Source organism: Syngnathoides biaculeatus, chromosome 23 (assembly GCF_019802595.1).
Source record: "Syngnathoides biaculeatus isolate LvHL_M chromosome 23, ASM1980259v1, whole genome shotgun sequence".
NCBI classification, from domain to species: Eukaryota; Metazoa; Chordata; class Actinopteri; order Syngnathiformes; family Syngnathidae; genus Syngnathoides; species Syngnathoides biaculeatus.
In genome coordinates this window covers 8805474-8827788 of record NC_084662.1, presented here as the reverse complement: position 1 = coordinate 8827788, position 22315 = coordinate 8805474, and the positions used below count along the sequence as shown (strand labels likewise).

Below are 22315 nucleotides of genomic sequence, written 5' to 3'. Positions count from 1 at the left end.
AGTTGGAGGGAAAGCGAGAGAGACAAAGGGATGATGACAATGATTATGTAGAACAAGAGCAAACCCAACAGCAGCGCCGTGTCCTTACTGGACACCAGCCACCAGAACGTCGGCCTTGTTTTACGGCTCAGCCCGGACGGATCGGAAAATGATTGCTATCGCTTTTCGGGACGGCGGAGCTCGTCTGGCTGACGACCGGACACCGACTCCGCTGGTTTTTGAAAAAGCCTACAATTGCGCCGCGTCCGGCCGGTACAAACCCCGAATCAGTTCTTCTGGATTGAAGCATTCCTCGCCAGTGGTAGCTCAACGCAACATGTTATCAGTTATTTTTGGATACAGACTAAGACATAGTTCTTGATCATCTGCTAAGGTCGAACGCAGTTGATTCAAGGATGCTGGCAACATCTGATTTGTGCTGACTTGGAATCCATTTATACAAGGCTCATATTTTGTCCAAAACCTGAATATTTCCTCCACAATTAGATAATTGGAGCATTATCGTCAAACTACCTGCTTAACTTCATCCATCCATTTTCTCCTGCTTTTCTGGGTCGGGTCGCGGGGGAAGTAGCTTCAGCGAGGATAGCCAGACTTCCCTTTCCCCAGCCACTTCGTCCAGCTCTTCCGGAGGGATCGCGATGGGTTCCCAAGCCACCCGAGAGAGGTAGTCTCTCCAGCGTGTCCTGGGTCGTCCCTGGGGTTTCCTGCCGGTGGGACATGCTGGGAACACCTCACCAGGGAGGCGTCCAGGAGGCATCCAGATCAGATCAGATACCCCAGCCACCTCATCTGGCTCCTCTCAATGCTTAACTTCACACCTTGGTATTCCGGAATTGCCTTGCACATCGGTGTCATCCTGACTCTGTCCGAAAGGGGGCAAATTACCGTCCCGACTTTTTACCGCCGTTCGGTGTCAGTGCCGTTTATACAGAACAGCGACCCAGGGGAAAATGTAAGAAAATACAAACTTTTACCGGCAGTCCTGCCTCTGAAACTTGACTCCTTTGGAAATCCTCCAAGTGTCAGTTGAAATCTGGATCAATATCGATCCACACTGGTTTACGTTGCCGGATGCTGTCGGCCTCCACCGTGTACAAAATGGATAAAAATGTTCGAAAGGCGCGGCGGGTAGATTGAAGGAAGATGACGATGATGCGTTCATGCACCGAGCGCTTTGCCCCCTCCGGGCCACATCTAACGGAGTTGCGTGTCACCCGGCCCCGCTGTCTTTCTTCATCAACGCGCAAGCGGCGCCCGCTCATAGCCTGCAGTGCACAAATGCCAATATCGGACACACAATGATTTCTTTTCAGATCATTTGAAATCTTTCTAGTGTGTTATGTAAATATAAGATCTGTGTGTGTGTGTGCGCGTGTGCTCCAGCCCTAAACATTGTTGCTATATAGTGAGCATTCCATCTCTGCGCACGCTCGCTCTCGCTCTCTCTCTTGCTCACTCTCTTTCTCTCTCTCTCTCACTTGTCTTTCTATGTGAGCTCTCTGTCTCTCTCGCTCACTCTCTCTTTCTATCTCTCTCGCTCTCTTTCTCTCTCACTTGTCTTTCTATGTGCTCTCTCTCTCTCTCACTAGTCTTTCTATGTGCGCTCTCACTCTCTCTCTCTCTCTCACTTGTCTTTCTATGTGCTCTCTTTCCTCTCTCTCTCTCACTTGTCTTTCTATGTGCGCTCTCACTCTCTCTCTCACTCTTTCTCTCTCGCTCTTTCTCTCTCAATTGTCTTTGTATGTGCGCTCTCGCTCTCTCTCTCATTCTCTTTATCTCTCACTTGTCTCTCTGTTTGCGATCTCGCTCTCTCTCTCTCTCTCTCTCTCTCTCACTTGTTTTTCTATGTGCTCTCTCTCTCTCTCTCTCTCTCTCTCCTCTCACTTGTCTTTCTATGTGCTCTCTCTCTCTCTCTCTCTCTCTCTAACTTGTCTTTCTATGTGCGCTCTCACTCTCTCTCTCTCAATCACTCTCTTTCTCTCTCGCACTCTCTCTCTCTCAATTGTCTTTGTATGTGCGCTCTCGCTCTCTCTCTTTCTCTCTCATTCTCTTTATCTCTCACTTGTCTCTCTGTTGCGATCTCGCGCTCTCTCTCTCTCTCTCTCTCTCTCTCTCTCTCTCTCTCTCTCTCTCTCTCTCTCTCTCTCACTTGTCTTTCTATGTGCTCTCTTTCTCTCTCTCTCTCACTTGTCTTTCTATGTGAGCTCTCTGTCTCTCTCGCTCACTCTCTCTTTCTATCTCTCTCGCTCTCTTTCTCTCTCACTTGTCTTTCTATGTGCTCTCTCTCTCTCTCACTAGTCTTTCTATGTGCGCTCTCACTCTCTCTCTCTCTCTCACTTGTCTTTCTATGTGCTCTCTTTCCTCTCTCTCTCTCACTTGTCTTTCTATGTGCGCTCTCACTCTCTCTCTCACTCTTTCTCTCTCGCTCTTTCTCTCTCAATTGTCTTTGTATGTGCGCTCTCGCTCTCTCTCTCATTCTCTTTATCTCTCACTTGTCTCTCTGTTTGCGATCTCGCTCTCTCTCTCTCTCTCTCTCTCTCTCACTTGTTTTTCTATGTGCTCTCTCTCTCTCTCTCTCTCTCTCTCCTCTCACTTGTCTTTCTATGTGCTCTCTCTCTCTCTCTCTCTCTCTCTAACTTGTCTTTCTATGTGCGCTCTCACTCTCTCTCTCTCAATCACTCTCTTTCTCTCTCGCGCTCTCTCTCTCTCAATTGTCTTTGTATGTGCGCTCTCGCTCTCTCTCTTTCTCTCTCATTCTCTTTATCTCTCACTTGTCTCTCTGTTTGCGATCTCGCTCTCTCTCTCTCTCTCTCTCTCTCTCTCTCCTCTCTCTCTCTCTCTCTCTCACTTGTCTTTCTATGTGCTCTCTTCTCTCTCTCTCTCACTTGTCTTTCTATGTGCGCTCTCACTCTCTCTCAATCACTCTCTTCTCTCTCGCCTCTCTCTCTCACTTGTCTTTGTATGTGCGCTCTCGCTCTCTCTCTCATTCTCTTTATCTCTCACTTGTCTCTCTGTTTGCGATCTCGCTCTCTCGCTCTCTCTCTCTCTCTCTCTCACTTGTCTTTCTATGTGCTCTCTCTCTCTCTCTCTCTCTCACTTGTCTTTCTCTGTGCTCTCTCTCTCTCTCTCTCTCTCTAACTTGTCTTTCTTTCTATGTGCGCTCTCACTCTCTCTCTCTCATCACCTCTTTTCTCTCTCGCGCTCTCTCTCTCTCTCAATTGTCTTTGTATGTGCGCGCTCTCTCTCTCTCTCTCTCAATCTCTCTCTTTCTCTCTCTCTTTCTCTCTCTCATTGTCTTTGTCTCTCTTTCGCTCTCGTCTCTCTTCTCTCGATTTCTCTCTCATCTCTCTTTCTCTCTCACTTGTCTCTCTGTTTGCGATCTCGCTCTCTCGCTCTCTCTCTCTCTCACTTGTCTTTCTATGTGCGCTCCCTCTCTCTCTCTTCCTCTCTTCTCCCTCTCTCTTACTCACTCACTCACTCACTCACTCACTCTCTCTCTCTCTCTCTCTCACACACACACTCTCTCACTCTGTCTGTCTCTCTCTCTTGCTCTCTCTCTCTCTCTTGTCTTTCTATGTGCGCTCCCCCTCTCACTCACTCACTCACTCTCTCACTCACTCACTCTCTCACTCACTCACTCTCTCCCTCTCACTTGTCTTTGTTCAACTGTGATCTTTTGTCACGTTCGCTTGCCTGTTTTGGCACCCACACTGAGTTTAGCGTGTGTACATGTGTGTAAGACACAAGCGTAGGTCAGGGCAAACTAGCTCTCTCCCGCCATCTAGTGGCAGGGTAGCACATAAACAAGATTGAACCACAAATTTTATTCAGGGTCAACTCAAATGAGCTTCAATGTTCTGTTGTGATCAAGGGGAGGCAAAAGATCAGGAACACCGATCACCGCGACATATTCAAAGCACGATAATAATCATTAAATGACTAATGATTTCACAAAGTGGAGACTGATGGCTGACCCGGTACTAAAAATAGTACCATTTTGTACCATTCTGGACCAGGTACCATTCTGCGGCAATGGGGGCATGAGGTCCCGAGTCCTTTCCAGTTGTTTGGGGGTTTGGAGTCATTCAACATGAACCTTCCATTACAGCAATTTTAGAAGTGGGGGGGATTGGATTTTTGACAAAGACTCTTATTCAGTGTTAATTTGTGCATGTGTGTGTTTGTGCACACGCGAGTTTAGTGTTTGGCTCTGGAGAATTGAGGCTTGACGCCGTGAGTAATTGAATTGCCTTTTTAACGCACCGCTAATGGATTCTTGGGCGCCTTGATTTGCTGCGGGAGGGAAGGGGGGGCGGGGGTTATTAACACAAAGGATTGGGGCACCCAAATAAACCATTTTGAGTTTGAAAGATTGTGTGATGTATGGAATACTCGATTCAATTTACGGTGTGTTATTTCGCAATTGAACATCGGGCATAATGAAGTGAGATTCGCGCATTTGAAATGATCGGTCGGCATTTGCAATCGTGTCCTCAAGTTAAACCGTATCGACTCGTAGCAGGTGAATGGAAGTTCTTGAATAGAATCCGAGAGACCTACGAAGTCGTGAATTTGTTTTCCTTAAGCAGCGCGATGGCCTGACCTCCTTCGAACGGCGCAGATGGCCGCATTAAACATTCGACACGTTGTGGAAGCCTCGCACTCTAGATGAAATTTCTGGTAGCGAACCAACGCTTGCGGCGCTCTTAAGAACTGACCTGATACTCGAGGTTGGTGTCTTCCGGCTTTTCTTTGCTGTTTACCTCAAACACGAACTCGTGTTGGCTAAACACTCCACCAAAGAATGTCGACGTCCTTGTTATTTTATTTTTTTTTTTCCGCCCGTGCATCTGCGTGTAAGTTTGTGTATACAGTTTGAGCTTCCTCAGAATTCGGCTCTGCTGGAATCTCGTGACGGCCCGTTTAAACAGGACGCGGCATGCTGCGCTGTTGGTTTATGTAATACGCTCGAATAAATGTCAGCGTTTGTGCAGAAGAAGGTTTTTGTCACAAAATGTAGAACATAATCATGCCAAACTTTTAGTTAAAATTTGAAAAATCTTCTCAATTTTTGTTTCAAACAGCCGAGGTGAAGGAGTTTCTCTGGGTGGCATCCAAAAATCCCAAACTTTCTCTTGTTATACATCTCGTATTGTTCCATCCCTTCCTCCTCTCCCAAGACCTCAGGGATTCCTCTGGATGCGGAACGTTCCAGAATTCCGTTGTAACCCCCCCCCCCCCCCCCCCCCATCGTTGCTTTCCAAAATGAGGCAAACCTAAACCTCATCGATGAGTGACTCATACCGATAATTGCTACTTTGGGAGAGACGTATCCGCTTCCTTTCTCTTTTATTTTATCCTGGTCTTTCGTTTGCTCTCGTACAGTGCGGTGTCTGGGACACTTCGGTATTTTGAGTTTTTGGGGAAAAAAAAAAAAAAAAAGAGTAATTTCAAAAAAGTTCGTTATATCTCCCGATATGTCAAATTTGTCTAGAGAACAGTTCCAGTCTTGCGCGGACCCCCACGTACTTGCGACTGAAAACTGGCGCTGGCTGTCAGTTCACACTTTGAGCCCCACCCCTCTCACCCAGAACTCCCCCCCCCCCATGATCTGCGTGCACTCACAGCCGACAACAAGGCACTCTAAAGTCGCTTTGTTGTAGGCCACTACACAACAAGCTAGCTTCCTGTGCATTGTAATTGTGCTAATAACTGCAATTATCTTTATATATTTTGGTCGATGATAAACGGGATTTGACTGTAGTTTTATTTAACAACAGCTATGTAAGAAATTTTTGGGAAGCAGGGAATTGAGAAGAACCCCTCCCTCTTTCAAATACCCAATACTGCAACCCCCCCCTCCTCCCCAGTCTTCCACTCCCCATCCCATGTGAGCGTCAGCCCAAAGATGACTGGCCCCGTCTGTCCCCGCTCTGCTGACGCATTGCTCCGCTCCGGCTGGCTTGCATTGTTTTCCGCGCTACTTGTTGCTCCCAAAGCTCGCATGCACACACGCAGTTAGTCGCCGCTGAACTCCCGCACGGCACGTCTGGCCGGGAGAGAGCCGTCTTGCGGTAAGTGTTCGGTTCTTAAAAGTTATCTGACAAAAAAATGCTAAGTTTGTGTCTTTTGGCTCTTCTGCATTTAATTGAGGCACTTGTGGCTTTTTTTTTTTTTTTTTTTTTTTTTTTTTTTTTGCTGATTCATCCCTTCTCCGTGGCCTATTGCTGCATTACGGTGATACCTCGGAACGATTTTAAGCCCCCTAACATTTGGAGTTCCGCCTCAAATGAAACCAAACTGTCGTGATGCTTCTTTGAGTAGGGTTGTGTCTTATTTGTCCAACCCTAATCGGTGCGTATGAGTTCCCTGCCATAGCCTGAAATGCATCACACATGAAAATGTGAATTATAGTTTGTTTATTTTAACCCTTTTCTGTTTGACTCGAATACACTGGAGAGTACGGTGGGTTTTTCCATTTTTGGGGAGTTCACACGGGCACGTGGAGATCGTACACATGACTCAAATGGCCTGGGTAAAGTCGCCGAAGCATGTCTCGTCTTTTCCAATGTCGAGGATAATTCTGAATCGAGACGTTCTGGAGAGCGCATCCAGAAACAAATGGATAACTTTTTTTAGTGTGGACCTTTGACATTTTTAGGCTATATTAAGAAACACAGATTTCATTTGTATTTGTAAATAATAACCATAGAATCGTCTCCGTCATGAACGAGCGATGACGTTGAAATATGACTTCAAATATCGCTCGGGAAGTTGCTGAGCGACTTCCGGTGAACAGCAGCACTAAATGTTCAGTGAGTCGGTATCGCCGCACGCGCACCCCCAAATACACACACACGCACACACGTGTGCCTTGTCGTCCAGCGGGAGTGCATTGTTTGCTTCACATCATTGTCTTGACTCCTCTTCCCGCCACCCCCGACCCCCTCCCACCGTCTCCCACATCTGGATTGGCCGAACGGCTCGCTGGGAACAAGGGAACGGATGGGATAGAAAGTGTGTGTGTGGGTTGGCGGGGGCATACAATGTTAGGAAAGGGGGCTGCAGTCCCCTCGGTGGACTTTTTGTGCAGCAACAATGTCCTTGTTGTGAAGGCACAGTGTGAGAGGAAACACACTCACACAAACACACACGGAAGGTGTTTCAACACCTGCCCCATTCGGTTAGGCAAATCATTGTTCGTCCCCGAAAGGCAAAATCCCACCACGAATGAATCAATACGCATGCGAGTCACCGAACTTGAAGTTTACACGACACGAACTACACGACAAATTGTTGCATGCTCTGTAATTGCCCGAAAGTCAGCTAGGTTAATGCTAGCACATAGTGGAGGAAATACCATAGACATGGGCTAATGATGAGCATCGAGGTGGTTGTGTTACAAACTTTTAAACAGATTTTTGATCATAAAACAGTATTCAGTTACTGAAAGTAGCGATAGCATCGTTGTCTGTATTATACTGACCCCTGGTGCCAAAGGAAGACACAGCCAGGAGCAGTACAATGAATTGAGATGAAGCATTAAATTAGGTGTTTAATTATTTACATTCTATTTAGTCACGTTTAAGTGGCTAATGTGCGAGTACAACCAAGTAACTTATACAAAATTGACTTGTGAGTTACTCAACCCGACTTGACGAGACTCGCTCGAACTTTAGCAGGAACCCGACTTGACTTGCTGAGTTTTCCCTCAGCAAATAAGTGCTCACTTGAGACTTAATTCTGACTTAATACGCATAACGACTTACGAGGCGGAAAAGGTCCGTGTTCCGCGACGGTGTCGGTGATGAAACACCTCCGGCTGCAAGGAACGGTTTGGCAGTGCAGCGGCGCCATATGTGCGAACGGAATTCACTGCTCTCCTGCTGTCAGCGCAGCTGCTCGCGTCTCACTCGACTCTTGGCTGTAACGAGCTAGCATCACGTTGATTTACAGTCAAGCGGTGTCGCGGTGTAACAGGGCACATGGCTTAAGCAGTTTCCACACTGAGCAGAAAACACAAAAGTAACAATACAAAATAATCCAAAACTAAGACATCGACGTGCTCACCTAATAGCAACAAGTATCGTCAGCAAAACTTAGTATATAAGCAGTAAATTGTAAACAAAGCGTGAATGTGAACAGATGCGACAATAGTCAGTGGTACTGTATAAAAAATGTGCCGGTGTGGTCAGCCATGCCCGCAGATATAAACTTACGGGTGTGGTCCACCAGTCATGCCCGCAGATATAGAGTTGCAGGTGTGTGTTCTGTTTGTAATCACGAGTGTACCCTTTGAAGAGCGGAGGGGGGCGGTGTCAGGTAAACTAGGAAGTAGAAGTAGGCTGAGCAGCAGCTCATTCCGTGCTCAAAAACAAATAAAAAAGACATCAGGCTGTGGTTCACTGCGCTGGATCGGTTTTCACGTGCGCTGAGAGTGTGCGACAAGTGCGCAATTGCGCAGTGGCGCAGCTTAGAGGGAACATTTGTCAAGACTACAGAAAATAGGCGACGTCTTTGAATATCTATGTATTTCTACTCATAACGAATTTTACGCGTGTCATTTTTCATGCGCGACTGTGCAGATTTGCGACTGCGATGGCGTCAAATCACAGGGATCGCATGTATCAATAAATAGTCTATGAAAGGAGTGGATAGATAAATACATGTATAATATATTAACAGAATACTGCGCAAAATGCTTTTACTGTTTATACAGAAGTGTGAAAGTGAGCAGCAGCAGCAATATTGTCGCGTTGTATGTCACAAAGAAATATTAGTCGTCCGAACAAATGTCCTCAGTCGGAACGTTCTGAACTTCTGGTTCCGTGCTAACGACAAACAACAAAACTGTGAAATGCTGTCGTCGTTCCAACGTGTATCCGCTGTGCGAGAAAGCCGCTGTGCGAAGACACCTCGGGGGATTCCCAGCTGTGCCGAGAGCCTCAATCCTCTCCGGCCGCGGCAAGCCGTGCATAACCGTTGACGAGGCCGCGTAGCCGTCACGCATTCATATTGAATGCGCACGCTAGTTGATGTACAGTATGCGACACCGGCGACTTTTTATCACGCGTACTCCTCCGAAGACACAAAACGCTGTTTATTTACTTTTGTATCCGCAAACACGTCGCCTGCATGTGTTTTTTTTTTTTTTTTTTTTTTGAAGTCTTTCCTGTGTGCCCGCTGCGCTAGCCAATAGCTGCTATCCGGGGAAGCGGCAGCGCCAGCAGTAATCACAAGTGTGTTTTGTATCCGCACAAAGAGCCAGCTTGCCTCCCCCCTCCCACCAATAATAGCTGTAATCCAGCCCTTTCAATATGATGCATAACACGGGGAGACCAAAAATGAGACATGCAGCATTTTCACTCCCATTCGGGCGCTCGGGGTGGCACATTTGCATCGGCTTTTTGTCGTTTATGAAGGAGCAAACACTAAACGTTTATTTGGACAATTCCAGTTTGATGCGACGCTAATTCTGAATAGCTCGGCAATGAACGTAACTGTTTCACGTGAATTGGCTTCCAAAACTGGCTTGCGAAAGAAAACCGTTGCAGCTATACTAAAAGTACTTGAGGCTTTTTTTTTTTTGGGGGGGGGGGGGAACATTCTGGAAAATCAGTAGTTATTGAATCCCGGTTACTCAAGGGTTCGACTGATCAGCATTTTACACAGCAGAAATCTCCTCAAGATGAAATTAAAAATTCAAATCTCTGCAGATGAATCCCAAAATCATCTTTTTATGTACAGCGGGGAACAAGAAAACATGAGTTGAGAACATTCCAAGACGTTTGAAAGAAGAACAGTCGACATACACTAACTGCCCGAGTTCTTCTTGCATACATATCAGTAAAAAATATGAAACAGAAAAATAGCATCATTGTCGAACTGTTACAATAGAGCCAACTTTGGGTAAATGCTGATCATAGTTAATCAACATACTGATTCAACCCCCTTTTTCTTCTCTCCTGAGTTTAATTGAAAAACACTCATAAGTACCCGAAGCGTCGGTCCCGAGCACAGTGGTTGGCATTCAGACGCGAGGAGCCGGACAGTATCGCACGTTGTTTTACCCAAAGGCTTTTCTACGTCATCCGGGTTTCAGTTTTCATTGTCGACGCGTGTCCACAGCACACCACGTCGTTGTTACTCTCGGGGGCCGTACAAGCGCGAGGTTTGTTCCGCAAACTTTTATCCTCCCGCTATGATTTGTTACCCAATCCTGACTGCGCCATTGTGCCGACGAGTGTTACCTCATTGCTTCGACTGGCTGGCCATGCAAATGCGTCACTGGCCTTGGGTAATTAATAGCCCCTTTCACTTTGAGCTATTTGTGCCAACTTTTTCACGACTCACTGCCTTGTGTTTACAGTGCAAATAGTTTTTTTTTTTTTTTTTTTCTTGAGGAAATAAAGTGGTGGCTGCACCGTCTGATTTTAAGAGAAGGCAGTAATGGAATTTTCTGCACGTTCTGATACTCAAGGGAGTCAAAGACATAATGTGAAGTGTAGGTCAAATACCTATGAGTGAAATTTCATCCCAATTTTCACCTTTTCAAGAACTGCAGGGAGAATGATCTTGTGTCCTCTCTGACCTTGGATTCAGAACCTCAAAATGTTAATTCCCACACAGATGATCACAAAGTCCTTCTTCTGACAAATCTGTAAAAAAAAAAAAAAAGATACAGTACAGTCAACTCGGACCCTTCGGCCACACGGGATTAGGAATCCTGTTCTAGGTAGGACTCACCCGGATGCGATATGATTGGCTGCAGGACACGCGCCGCTGCGCTGTGATTGGTTTCTGTATCTCAATAGGACATGCCTGACTGCTTCCAGATGGGAAAAGAGGTTTGTGGATTCAGTGTGGCAGCGTTATTAAGATTTATAACCATAATCCCCCAAACGCACCCCAACCCTCACCCATCCTAACCATAACAAACGTGACTGTTTTTATTTTATAGACTTGTGACACATACTTTTAATGGTCATCTACAATCGTTACAATCATATTGAAGCAGGGTTCAGGGAATTCCTAATAATGCTTGCACCACCTGAGCTGCCACGGACGGCCTCACAGGTAAAACTATCTGGCTTCTAAAACCCCTTTTCAAAGAACTCTGAGGATAAGCACATTCCAGTTGAAAATGTACACAGAAGGAAGTTCTTGAAGGGCTGCATTTGGTTACGTTAAAATTTTTGTCGTCGGTCTTGGCGATACAGACTTAATTCACACCCTGTTGGTTGCCTCCATCCAAGGCAATTAGTGCCACAGATGGTCTCACAGCGAAAAGTACCCGTCTTCTAACAGTAATTTTCAAAAGAGCTCGGTGAAGTAGCACCTTCCAGAGCTGAAAATGCCCAATCGGGGGAGAATAATCTTCTCTAGGAGAGTTGACCACAAACCCATTGGTCGTTTGTAGACATAGTCGTCAGACTGCTATTGCTTGAGCCACATTAATACATTTTATTGTCAGAATCCGAAATCCTCTTGGTGGTTTGCTCTTAATAAATTGCCATTTGCGGTCGAGTACCGTCACACTTTTCCACCACCTCTTGACGACGGTGGCTTCAACCCAGATCACTGAAGAGCGTCCTCATCCCTGCCTCGGATTCAAGCAGCCGTTGATCCATAAATGAAGAGTCGGCGCATTTCAGGACAGCCATGGACGAATACAAAATATTTCGCATCGGTGGACACGGGCCCACAATGCGCTTGTGCGTGTGTGGGCGCCCGCACTCGCCAGCCCACGTGCACACTCGTGGGCACAAACCTGCTCGTGAGTCAGGATAAGTTATGGACTCTGGTGAGGTGTTAAAAGATTGAGTGCTTGCCAGAGCTGCCATGAATCATAGTTGGTTGGATTTATTTTTTATTTTTTTTTTTCTTCCTTGCCTCGGCCCTGCATTAACATCTCACTCGGAGGTGGGTGTTTAATGGCCATTGTAAAAGTAAACGTTGATAAACATAAAAGTGTCAAAGAGAGAGAAGAGTCTGTGTGGACGGAGGCAGGGAACAAACACCAGATTTCAGTTCTTGAAGGTTCTTCCAGTCCATGTCAGTGTCTCAGTCATGGTTGGTCAACTTTACCCCAAACACTTGAAATGTGAAATGCAGTGGTGCTGTAGTCCTTTCTCAGCTTTGCCCCAGGGGGAGCTGTTGCTCCAGCTGTGGACTGTGAAACACACTCCCCCCCCCCCCCCGGCCCCCCTTCCCCTCTCCCCTCGTCCTGCCCTCTGGACCTCACCGACCATCCATCGGCGTGATCTTCCGTTCAGTCTCTAAGCCACGCGGCTGACCGACGGCTTCCGTTCTCCCCCGTCGCGTCACCGCCGCAAGTTACAAACCTGTTAGCGACACAGTTCCCCGACCGCGCACCCAACGGGGGTCTGCTTAAAGTTATGACTGAGCTCCGACTGTGGAACTAAACAACGTCGCGCCTGGACTGCGTGCCAAGCACGGGTCTATTGTTGCGCTGCAGCTTGCCCACGGCTTTCCAGCCCAGTTGACCCTTCATGTGGACTTAATAAGGACTTTTGTCTTTCACTTGGCATTGATCGATTGTATTTTTTTGTTTCTGTGGAAGTTCACAAGACAAACACACATCTAAAACAAGCAATATATTGAAGTTTGGCTCCTATGCCTTAGTTGTATCCCAACGACTTGACTTTGGAACTCTGGAAGTCCCTGATGATGATTGATGAAGGTCCATATGTTATCATCTACCATCTATCTCTCCCCCCCCCCCCCCCCAGATCATCTTGAGCAAATATGTTTTATTCAAATCTTTTTCAGAGTACAGTGGATTCTTCAACTTGGAACTCAAGCCACTTCATAATGCCGGCTGACAATTATGTTCCCACAGTAAAGAGAATGAATTTGTTTCAGGCTCAAGGTCTTGCCATAACAAAAACCTTCAACTTCAGATCAATTTCACGTAAACAGACGCTTCACACAACTCTTCTTTATCAGAATTTCACCTGGCGCTGCTGGGTACGGATCGCGAAAAACAGAGGTGCACAACACCGGACGTTAAAACACGTCCGCTCAAGTATTCCCATCCAACCTCGGGCGCGCAGCCATCCGCATCCTAAAGTCAACCGGCGTTAAATCTCACTGGGGCCTGTTAGCTTTTATGCGGCTCCCGGTCCCGCTGAGTCGCCTTGGCCGCAGACAAGTTGTGCTCTTCCAACAAGGTGGCGGTGGGCGGCGTGTTGGCGGAGGGTTACGGGCTGCAGACAAGGCTCATTTATCTGGTGCGCTGGGTTGGCCTCGCACCCAAACAGGAAGGACAATAATTAGAAGCGGAGCGCTAATGACCGCAGACGGCTCCGTGTGTCGTCGTCTTTTGATAAGCTCGTTTGCGTGTGATTGCTTTGGCAGGCATTAACAAAGACTAACGGCGTGAGAGAGGTCTTGTCATTAGTTTCTCCTCTTTCTACGATAGATTTTATATTTAATACAGAGGTTTCGGTTCATTTCCCTCGAGCTAGTTTCTGCAGCCGGGGATTGGATCGCCTTTGTCCACCGACCAGCTCACATCGCACCCCGACCCCTTTGGACCCTCTCACGGGTGGTTTAGGTTCACCCGGACGCCTCCCTGGTGAGGTGTTCCGGGCATGTCCCTCCGGAAAGAGACCCCGGGGACGACCCAGGACACGCTGGAGGGACTACGTCTCTCGGCTGGCTCCGGAACCCCTCGGGATCCCTCCCGAAGAGCTGGAAGAAGTGGCTGGGGAAAGGGAAGTTTCGGTATTCCTGCTGAAGCTACTTCCTTGACCCGACCCGGAAAAGTGGTAGAAAATAGATGGATGGAGGTTTAGGTTCAAGTTGAGATTTTCTTGGTGTCGGGTGTTATGTGCAACTCTTGCCAGGTTTACATTTTTAAACAATCCTCTTCAGTGGATTTCCAAATGAAAATTTGAAAGTGGGTCAATTAGGATCCGGATCTGTTGACTCTGCCCAGCAACAAGCGACCAGAAAGTCTCCATTCGCATGATTCGCAAATGAAAAATTAAACGGAAAAAAATTGCCTTTCACACAGACCATAGGTGTCAAACTCAAAGCCCGGGGGCCAGATCTGGCCCATGAGGGCAATTCGTGTGTGTCAATTTCCAGGATTTTTGTTAAAATTTCAAATTGCCATGTCATAAATGACAACCCGGAGATATTGCAAGCATTTTTGCGTTACCAAACGTGAACTCCAGTCGAAAAACCCATTTACCTTGATTTCTGATTCCACATCAGTGTAAAAAAAAAAAAAAAAAAAAAACCAGGCGATTAAAAATTTTGATTGTTTCACAATCATAACAACCCTCTGAGGGACAATACAACTACAATGTAGCCTGGGGCAAAAATGAGTTTGACACCCCTGGCATAGACATTTAAACAAAAACACACAAATTGAGCACGACTATCACGTTAAGATTATTTTTATACAAATACATGACAAAAGAGAACTTCAAAATGCCAAGTTGCGTGTGTTTTAAACGATAAAATAACGGTCGTTGCTCAGCGGCTAAGACATTTGGCTACTTTTCCTTCATCGAAAACGAAAGAAGTCAAAGATTAATCGATGGATTTTGATTGGAAGAATGTCAAAAAGTCAGCTATTCCATAATGTGATGGAAGTTTGCGTACTGAAAGTTGCGAGACAAAACCCAGCGGCAGGCTAATTACGAGACGGAAAAGGAAGATTAGAATTTGCGAGTGTTGAGAATGGGGCCAGTCTTAACGGGTATTTGCACAATGATACGTTACCGGGGGAACGATTGGGTAAATTGTACAACGTTTGTTTGCTTTAGTATTTGTTTGCGGCTCAACGCCATGCCACCAGGTTCATATTTTGCCAGCGTAAGCGGGGACGTTCTGGCCTGGAACTGGAACCGGAGCGCCGCATTCCTGTGAAAGCGGAGGGCCGCATTGGGCTGAGCTTGCAACTTTGTTTGTGCGTCGCGAGCGCTTGACGCTCACGCGAACTGACAGACAGACTGATCGACGGCGTTTTCCCCGCCGCGCTATTTCATCGCCGTCCGTCGTCGAACGCTTCCACTTAGTCACTCGGCTGACAAGTTAACGGAGGTTGAGGTCGCGAACCGTTGATTCCCGTCTTAAAGCTGACAGGCCAAATGTGACGTTTTCGTCACCTTATAGACGCGTCGGCTCAACTTGGATTTATGGAAATCCCTCAGGGATATGAGCGATGCTGTTGTTTAGCAACGTCAAATTCAGCTACGCGTAGTAGCAAGGAGGATACACAGTTTACAAAACAAAACAAAAAAAAATGTGTAAGTTGTCTTTTCAACTGATTCTGGACAATTTTGCATGCCTGAATGTGAAAACGTGCGTTTCTCTTATTCAATTTGGGTTATTAATGCTTTATTAATCAAATGTTGCAAATGGCCCCGACTGTGAATTGAAGTGTAGACATTGTTAAAAGTCGGTAACTGTAAATTGAATGTTACGTCACGGATGGTCAAAATTCAGGCCGTTTATTGTAAATTCAAAAAGAGCGAAAATGCCAGTACATGTCAACCAAAACATGGGGCACATCAAAATTCTAAAAGTCTTAATAAAAAAAAAAATATATATATATATATACATTTGTTGACAACGAGTGTTGCATGGGTGGAAGGGTAAAGTGTGTAAGGCGTTGGTCTCACAGTTCTGAGGTCCTAGGTTCCATCCCGGACCTGCTTACGTGGAGTTTGCATGTTCTCTCCGTGCCTGCGTGGGTTTTTTTCCGGGTTCTACGGTTTCCTCCCACGTCCCAAAAACATGCAACATTAATTGTACACTCTAAATTGACCATAGGTGTGATTGCGGGTGCGGCTGTTTGTCTCTACGTGCCCTGCGATTGGCTGGCGACCACTTCAGGGCGTACCCCGCCTCCTGCCCGTTGACACCTGGGATGGGCTCCAGCACTCCCCACGACCCTTGTGAGGATAAGTGGTGAAGAAAATGGTTAGATGGATAGATAGTGCTACATGAGAGTACTAAGCCAGCTGACCGAGATGTTCTTTTAAATTTTAAAAAATGTTCTTTGCTCTTTGTTTGGTGTTTTTGAAGATTTGTTCAGTCTGCCAAAAGCGCAGCGTCTTGTGACGTGACTTAAGCAGTCTTAAGTCAGGTCCCTCGTACCGCGAGGCATGCGGTCGAGGGTCTTCAGAGGTTATTAGTCGATTGCGGCAAACTGTACGTATGTGTGTGACATATCCTGCGCGGGAGATTAGCCAGTAATTACAGAGGCGCGCCACAGAGCGGCCCTCGGGTTCGCAAAACGTCTCATTTCTAACCCGACGTCGCCCTTGTTTGCGCACAATTGCCCTGAGCCGAGACGCGCGCGCCACCAAACTAGTTATCAGTGTGGGTTCACGATATTTTTACATGTGATTTATGGGCTGCGCTCAAAAGCGCAAGCGTCCTTCCAGCAGTGGTGACTGTCAAATTTTTTAGTTTTAGTCTCATTTGATGAATATTGTTCCAGATAATGTATGCGGCACAGTTATATGCTGAATTATTTCATTTTTGTTTAATAGTTATGGTTTCTGTAATTCCAACTTGATAGTGGCGGGTTAAGTCGGGTTAAAGGTCTTGAAAAAGAAATGCTGTCTGGCTCACAGAAGACGGAGTGAAGCCCTCCAGCTCGACTCCGAAAATGAACGTTTTTTTTTTTTTTTTTTTTTTGTTATTTTGCTCATCAGTGGCGCTACTGTTGCTAGCCAACACAATGTGCGTCACATCGTCAGCAGGAAGGAGCAGTGGAAATACAAAATATTGACCTCGGGTTAGAATAGTACAGGACGTGTATGAGGGCAGCAGAACAGCGGTGAGATGTGCCGTAGGCGTGTCGGAAGGATTTAAGGTGGAGGTGGGACTGCATCAGGGATCCGCGCTGAGCCCCTTCCTGTTTGCGGTAGTAATACATAGGCTGACAGATGAGGTTAGACCGGAATCCGCTTGGACCATGATGTTCGCAGATGCTATTGTGATCTGCAGTGAAAGCAGAGGAACAATTGGAAAGATGGAGGCACGCATTGGAAAGGAGAGGAATGAAGATTGGCCAAAGTAAAACAGAATATATGTGCGGGAATGAGAGGGGTGGAGGAGGAAGAGTGAAGCTCCAGGGAGAAGAGATGGCGAGGCAGGATGACTTCAAATACTCGGTGTCAACAATACAGAGAAATGGTGAGTGTGGTAAGGAAGCGAAGAAACGGGTCCAAGCAGGGTGGAACAGCTGGCGGAAGGTGTCTGGTGTTCTATGTGACAGAAGAGTCTCCGCTAGGACGAAGGGAAAAGTTTATAAAACAGTGGCGAGGCCGGCCACGATGTACGAATTTGAGACGGTGGCACGGAAGCAGTACTGGAGGTGGCAGAAATGAGGATGTTGAGGTTCTCGCTCGGAGTGAACGGGTTGGATAGGATTAGAGATGAGGGCGAGAAGAAGAAGCCAGAGAAAGACCAAAGAAAAGGTTGATGGATGTTGTGAGGGAGGACATGAGGACGGTGGGTGTTAGAGAGGAAGATGCACGAGGTAGGCTTGGATGGAAAAAGATGACACGCTGCGGCGACCCCTAATGGGACAAGCTGAAAGAAAAATAAGAATTATGTATCTCTGCTCTTTGGCCTGTGAGCATGCATGTCACCAGCAGAGGATGCCACAGGGTGCCATTCCCCCTTCAGACAAATTCAGCGCAGGTTGTCGACAAGTGACGAGAAGCACTTTTAGAAAGCTGGTGATAAATATATCGAGCCATATTTTGAAAGGACATCTTGAGGAAAATATTCTCCTACAAGTGCACGTTTCCCATTCAAAATATTCTCGACGGCGTGAGCTTTGATTGGCAAGGACGTGGTCTCATTTTCCCTTCATGACGAGCCAAATGAAGATACAGGAACGGCCGTATAAGAATGCAAAATGAATAACATATATATACTACACTTTGTACAATAGTAGATCTACCGTAGATACGTGAATGTGAATTGGATAGTCTGCAGCATTGTATGTAATTACGTAATGTTACAAAAAAACATGGGAACCTATGATTTCTCATTCCATTATTTTCATTTTCAGTCACTCAAACAGTTCCAAGACAAGAATTCCAGCCCTCACACCTCCGCGAGCTCGCTTTTCGGCCAAAACAACATCTGTCCCCCCTCGGTCGCGGGTGACGGAAGCGCTTCGGTATCTGGGAATCTCTCGCGGCCTCGCTAGCCGACTCGCAACAATGGCGCAGCACCATCGCCGAGCGCGCGGCCGCAGGGGCGGAGAACGTGTCGGCGCAATGCGGGAGGTTAGCTGAGCAGAACCCGTGTTGCGGACGCACAAAAGGACGCGAAAGGGCCGTTTTGAAAGCTATCGTGCAACGCAAAGATATACAGAATAGCTCGTTGGCTTGGAGCACTGCCAGGAGGGGCGTGGCCTGGTCACCGGTCTGGGCGGTGCCACCTCTGGCATGTTAATTCACAATTTTATGTATGTTGGAGTTTTTGTCACGGGCATTTGCCAGTTCATTGAGTTTGCACCGGGTCACCGGGTGCGGACACTGCTTCTGCAGTAAACCCCGCTGGACATTATGCCTTTGTCTCGGAGTCCTGCATTTGGGTCCTCCCCTGCACCGATAGCTCGTGACACTGGTGGCTTCTGGCACTCTGTGATGTTGTACTGAATTGACCACATTTTGACATAGAAGGTCCCCATGCCGACAATATTTATTAAAATTTGGACACGGGATGTTTTGAACTGACAGCAGAAAATGATGTCATTAAAGAATGTCTAGAAGTCCTTTGGTGCATCTGTTACATCTTGGCACCAGGTAACTATGTTGAGCTGAGGGGAGGAGCTTCGCTTAGTCAGGCCATAGCCTTGTCTAATAGTAAAAAAGTGGGGGTTCACTGTCCCTCATCATACTGCTGTTATAAATGGAATCTCAAGACATTGTTACTGTGAAGTCCGGCAGTCCAACATCCCTTAAATCATTTCACCATGGTTCCGAGAAACCCCTAAAGTCCACTTGGAGTCATTTATCCAACTTGTTTGTTTATTTTAGGTCAGACCTAATGCCCGTTTTCCTTTTTCAGTTTTTTTGGTCCAAGTAAACATTTTCTCATCACCTCGCTGAAAATAAACAGAGCGTAACGCGATCACGCCCCTCTAAATGCGACAACTTTCGATTAACGGTGCCCGCGTCACTGCGGGGGAAAGGGGGAGGGTCGCGGGAAAACGGCGACACATTGTCATGCTAATTCGGCTCTCCTCAGAAGCGTGGGAATCTGTCGTATGCGCCGACGCGTGCGTGTCGGCGCATCCGCTTCCATATTGCCTTGCGTGAACCCCCCCCCCCCAGTTGACCGAACCGTATTAATGATGTGGGAATGCTTCGATACCAATTGTCCACGTACAGAAGCGACGGAAATCAGTGCACGGCTGATCTCTGCGTGATTTATTTTCCGATTTCTATTTGGGGGGGAAAAAAATCATAACATGGCGTGTAAGAAGATGAACCATCGTAAAAATATGTCAATGCTGTGGCTAACAATTTGGGGATGCATCCACTCTATGTATGTGTATCCCTTGGGGGTAGTTTTCCGGGTTGGGGGCGTGCCACCATGTTGTTAATCACCCCCTCATGACCGTCCCCCCCCCCCCCCCCCCCACTTGGGGTCGCTAACCTCCACAGCGAGGGTCGCTTTCACAATCGGTCTTCCCCTGTTCTCCTTTCATACAGAGAGTGAAGCCCATTTATTGCTGCGGATACGTCACAAAGCAAGCCGCAATCGGTGAAAATTTGTCCTCTAAGCAGTTTCTTGCCCCGCCCAGTTGAAGTTTATGCAACTCGTCATTAAAGGGGAATTCCGCTGGTTTAGATTAACAATTTGTCCAATAGCTCATGTCATATGTATTCTATCTTGAAAATGTGATGTTAATCCGCTCTCATTTAATGGTGTTTTGAGAAGATTTTGATCGGCTATTCCGAGTTTTCATGGGCGCCGCCATTTTGGCGAGTCACATGAGCTACGTGCACGGATGTGACGTGTAACGTGCCCCCAACAAAGACTCGCTTACATTGGGACGCAATTGTGGCCAGTGCCGGTTTCTCGGATTTATCCTCATCTTCTTCTTCTTCTTTTCCTTTCGGCTTGTCCCATTCGGGGTCGCCACAGCGTGTCATCTTAGATGTTTGGCACAGTTTTACGCCGGATGCACCATGCTGACGCAACCCCTCTGCATTTAGCTGGGGAGAGAAGCTTTATAGCACCTGGTATTCCCAGGCAGTCTCCCATCCAAGTACTAACCAGGGCCGAACCCACTTAGCTTACGAGTTCTGACGAGAACCGGCATTCTCAGGGTAGCTTGGCTGTAAGCGACTGATCCTCATCTGATGAAGAAATATCAGTATCGGTTGATCGGTAAAACCCAGGAATACTTTCATCCAGATTTGAACCTGTGGCTGTAAATAATGTTGTACATTCAGATGGTTCCTCGGACGGGAATCACCCGCGACTGACGAGCGACCTCCAGCAGCCTTTGTTTACGCGCGTCGGCCTCCGAGTAATCAGACTCCGCGACATTCCCGTCCGAAGAACCATCCAAATATTCAACATTATCTACAGCCGCAGGTTCAAATCTGTATGGACGTATTCCTCCGTCTTCCCGATCACCCGATGCTGCTATTTCTTCATCAGATGAGGATAAATCCGAGAAATCGGCGCTGGCCATAACTGTGTCGTAATCGAGCCTTTGTTTGCGTGTTTATGACGTCACATCCGCGCACTTGGGTAATTGGTAATTGCCGATAAAAATCTTCTCCAAACACCATTAAATAAGAGAGGATTAACCTGACAATTTTAAGAAACCGTACATCTGACATGACCTATTCTGACCCAATTCAAACCACCGGAATTCCCCTTTAAATAATGACAGTAGCGTACAATACACAGACGCAGATTTTTTACCCTCTTTGATAAATGGCTAACTTCACCGCAGCTGACTGAGGAGTTGTGACCATATCCTCCAGCTGTAGTTTTGTTTTGCAAATCATTCCTCTTTATATTTGCAGGGGTCATATCGTATATTGTGATCGAAGCTGACAAATTCTCGAAAGGCCCTTTAATGGTCGCACAACGGAGGTTTTGTTGCAAGTACAAGCTCGATCTGGCACAGGGGCGGGGCGGGGGGGGGGGGGCGTTCATGTGCGTGTTTCCATGACATCATTGTATCCGCCCATCATCTTGTCAGACACCATCCGTGGTCTACACCAAACCCACCTTGTTTAAAGACACAGGAGGACATGAAGTCACCGTCCCGACCCCCACCCAACCCAAATTACAAGACAGTGTCACCCCACCTGCAGAGTCCTAAACACAGAGGTCAGACTGGTAACGGGAAGAGGAAAGCCTGTTGACTCTTCAAACAAAACTTTCTGTGTGTGGGGGGGCTGCCCCCCTCCCCCGCCTCCTCTTCACATCGAGGTGTCATGTTGTCAGACGAGAGGACATTATAAATGGGTTCTCCAGCTTTTGAACTGTATGCTAATTCAACATCGATGTTGACGTCGCCCCCGGTGCTGAATTTCACAGTAAAAGTATGCGCAGGAGGAGTGAGTAGTTGTACTTCTATTTATTAAAAACAAAAAATATATGTATATTTTCAGAATGTCAGCACATGGCAGACTTGGTGTTTGCGGCGTGTGCGCGTAAATGAAGTCGGAGTTGCAAATTAAATTGTCCGGCACATTTAAACTGGGGAAATTTTTGGAAATATTTCAAACTGGAAAGTTCTCCATCGGAGATTTTGTGAGAATCCTGTGCGAAATATGTGCGATATCAACATGTCAACATCGCGGTACTGTATAAACATTCATAACAAACCCACAGTCCTGAGACGTAGTGACCTCGTCATTCCCGCGTTTGTGCTCGGCGGCGGTAACAAACACTTGTGAAACTCCGACTTTCTTAGCGGAGGATCATAAAAACAGAGTGCGCGTGTTTGTCGCTGACTTTTCTACCGCAGGATTTGATGATTTTTGCATGGTTACTGGAAAGAATGTGCGGGTGAACGCTTTCCTTTTTTTTTTTCTATCTCGTCTGGTTCTTCAGTTATTTCAAATGGGGCTCCATGTCGTAGACCGATCCCACTGCGCGCGAGCAGACGAGGGTTGGGCGGGGAATCACGGTTGTCTTGGTGACGACCTTGATTGGAAATTTAACTGGCGTCCGCCGCATGGCTGTTGTCGCCGGGCGAAATAGAGCCCCCAACGGCAAACGGTCGTGATTGGTCAATCAGTGGGTTTACGGCGGTGTGCGTTCCATTGTG

The 22315-nt window shown here is 46.9% G+C and overlaps 1 protein-coding gene across 3 annotated transcripts in view; it reads left to right on the top strand.

The window, feature by feature from the left end:
• Nucleotides 1-22315, top strand: part of sash1a (SAM and SH3 domain containing 1a) — a 153124-nt gene that overhangs the window by 80461 nt on the left and 50348 nt on the right. The gene's annotated exons all lie outside the window — the stretch shown is intronic.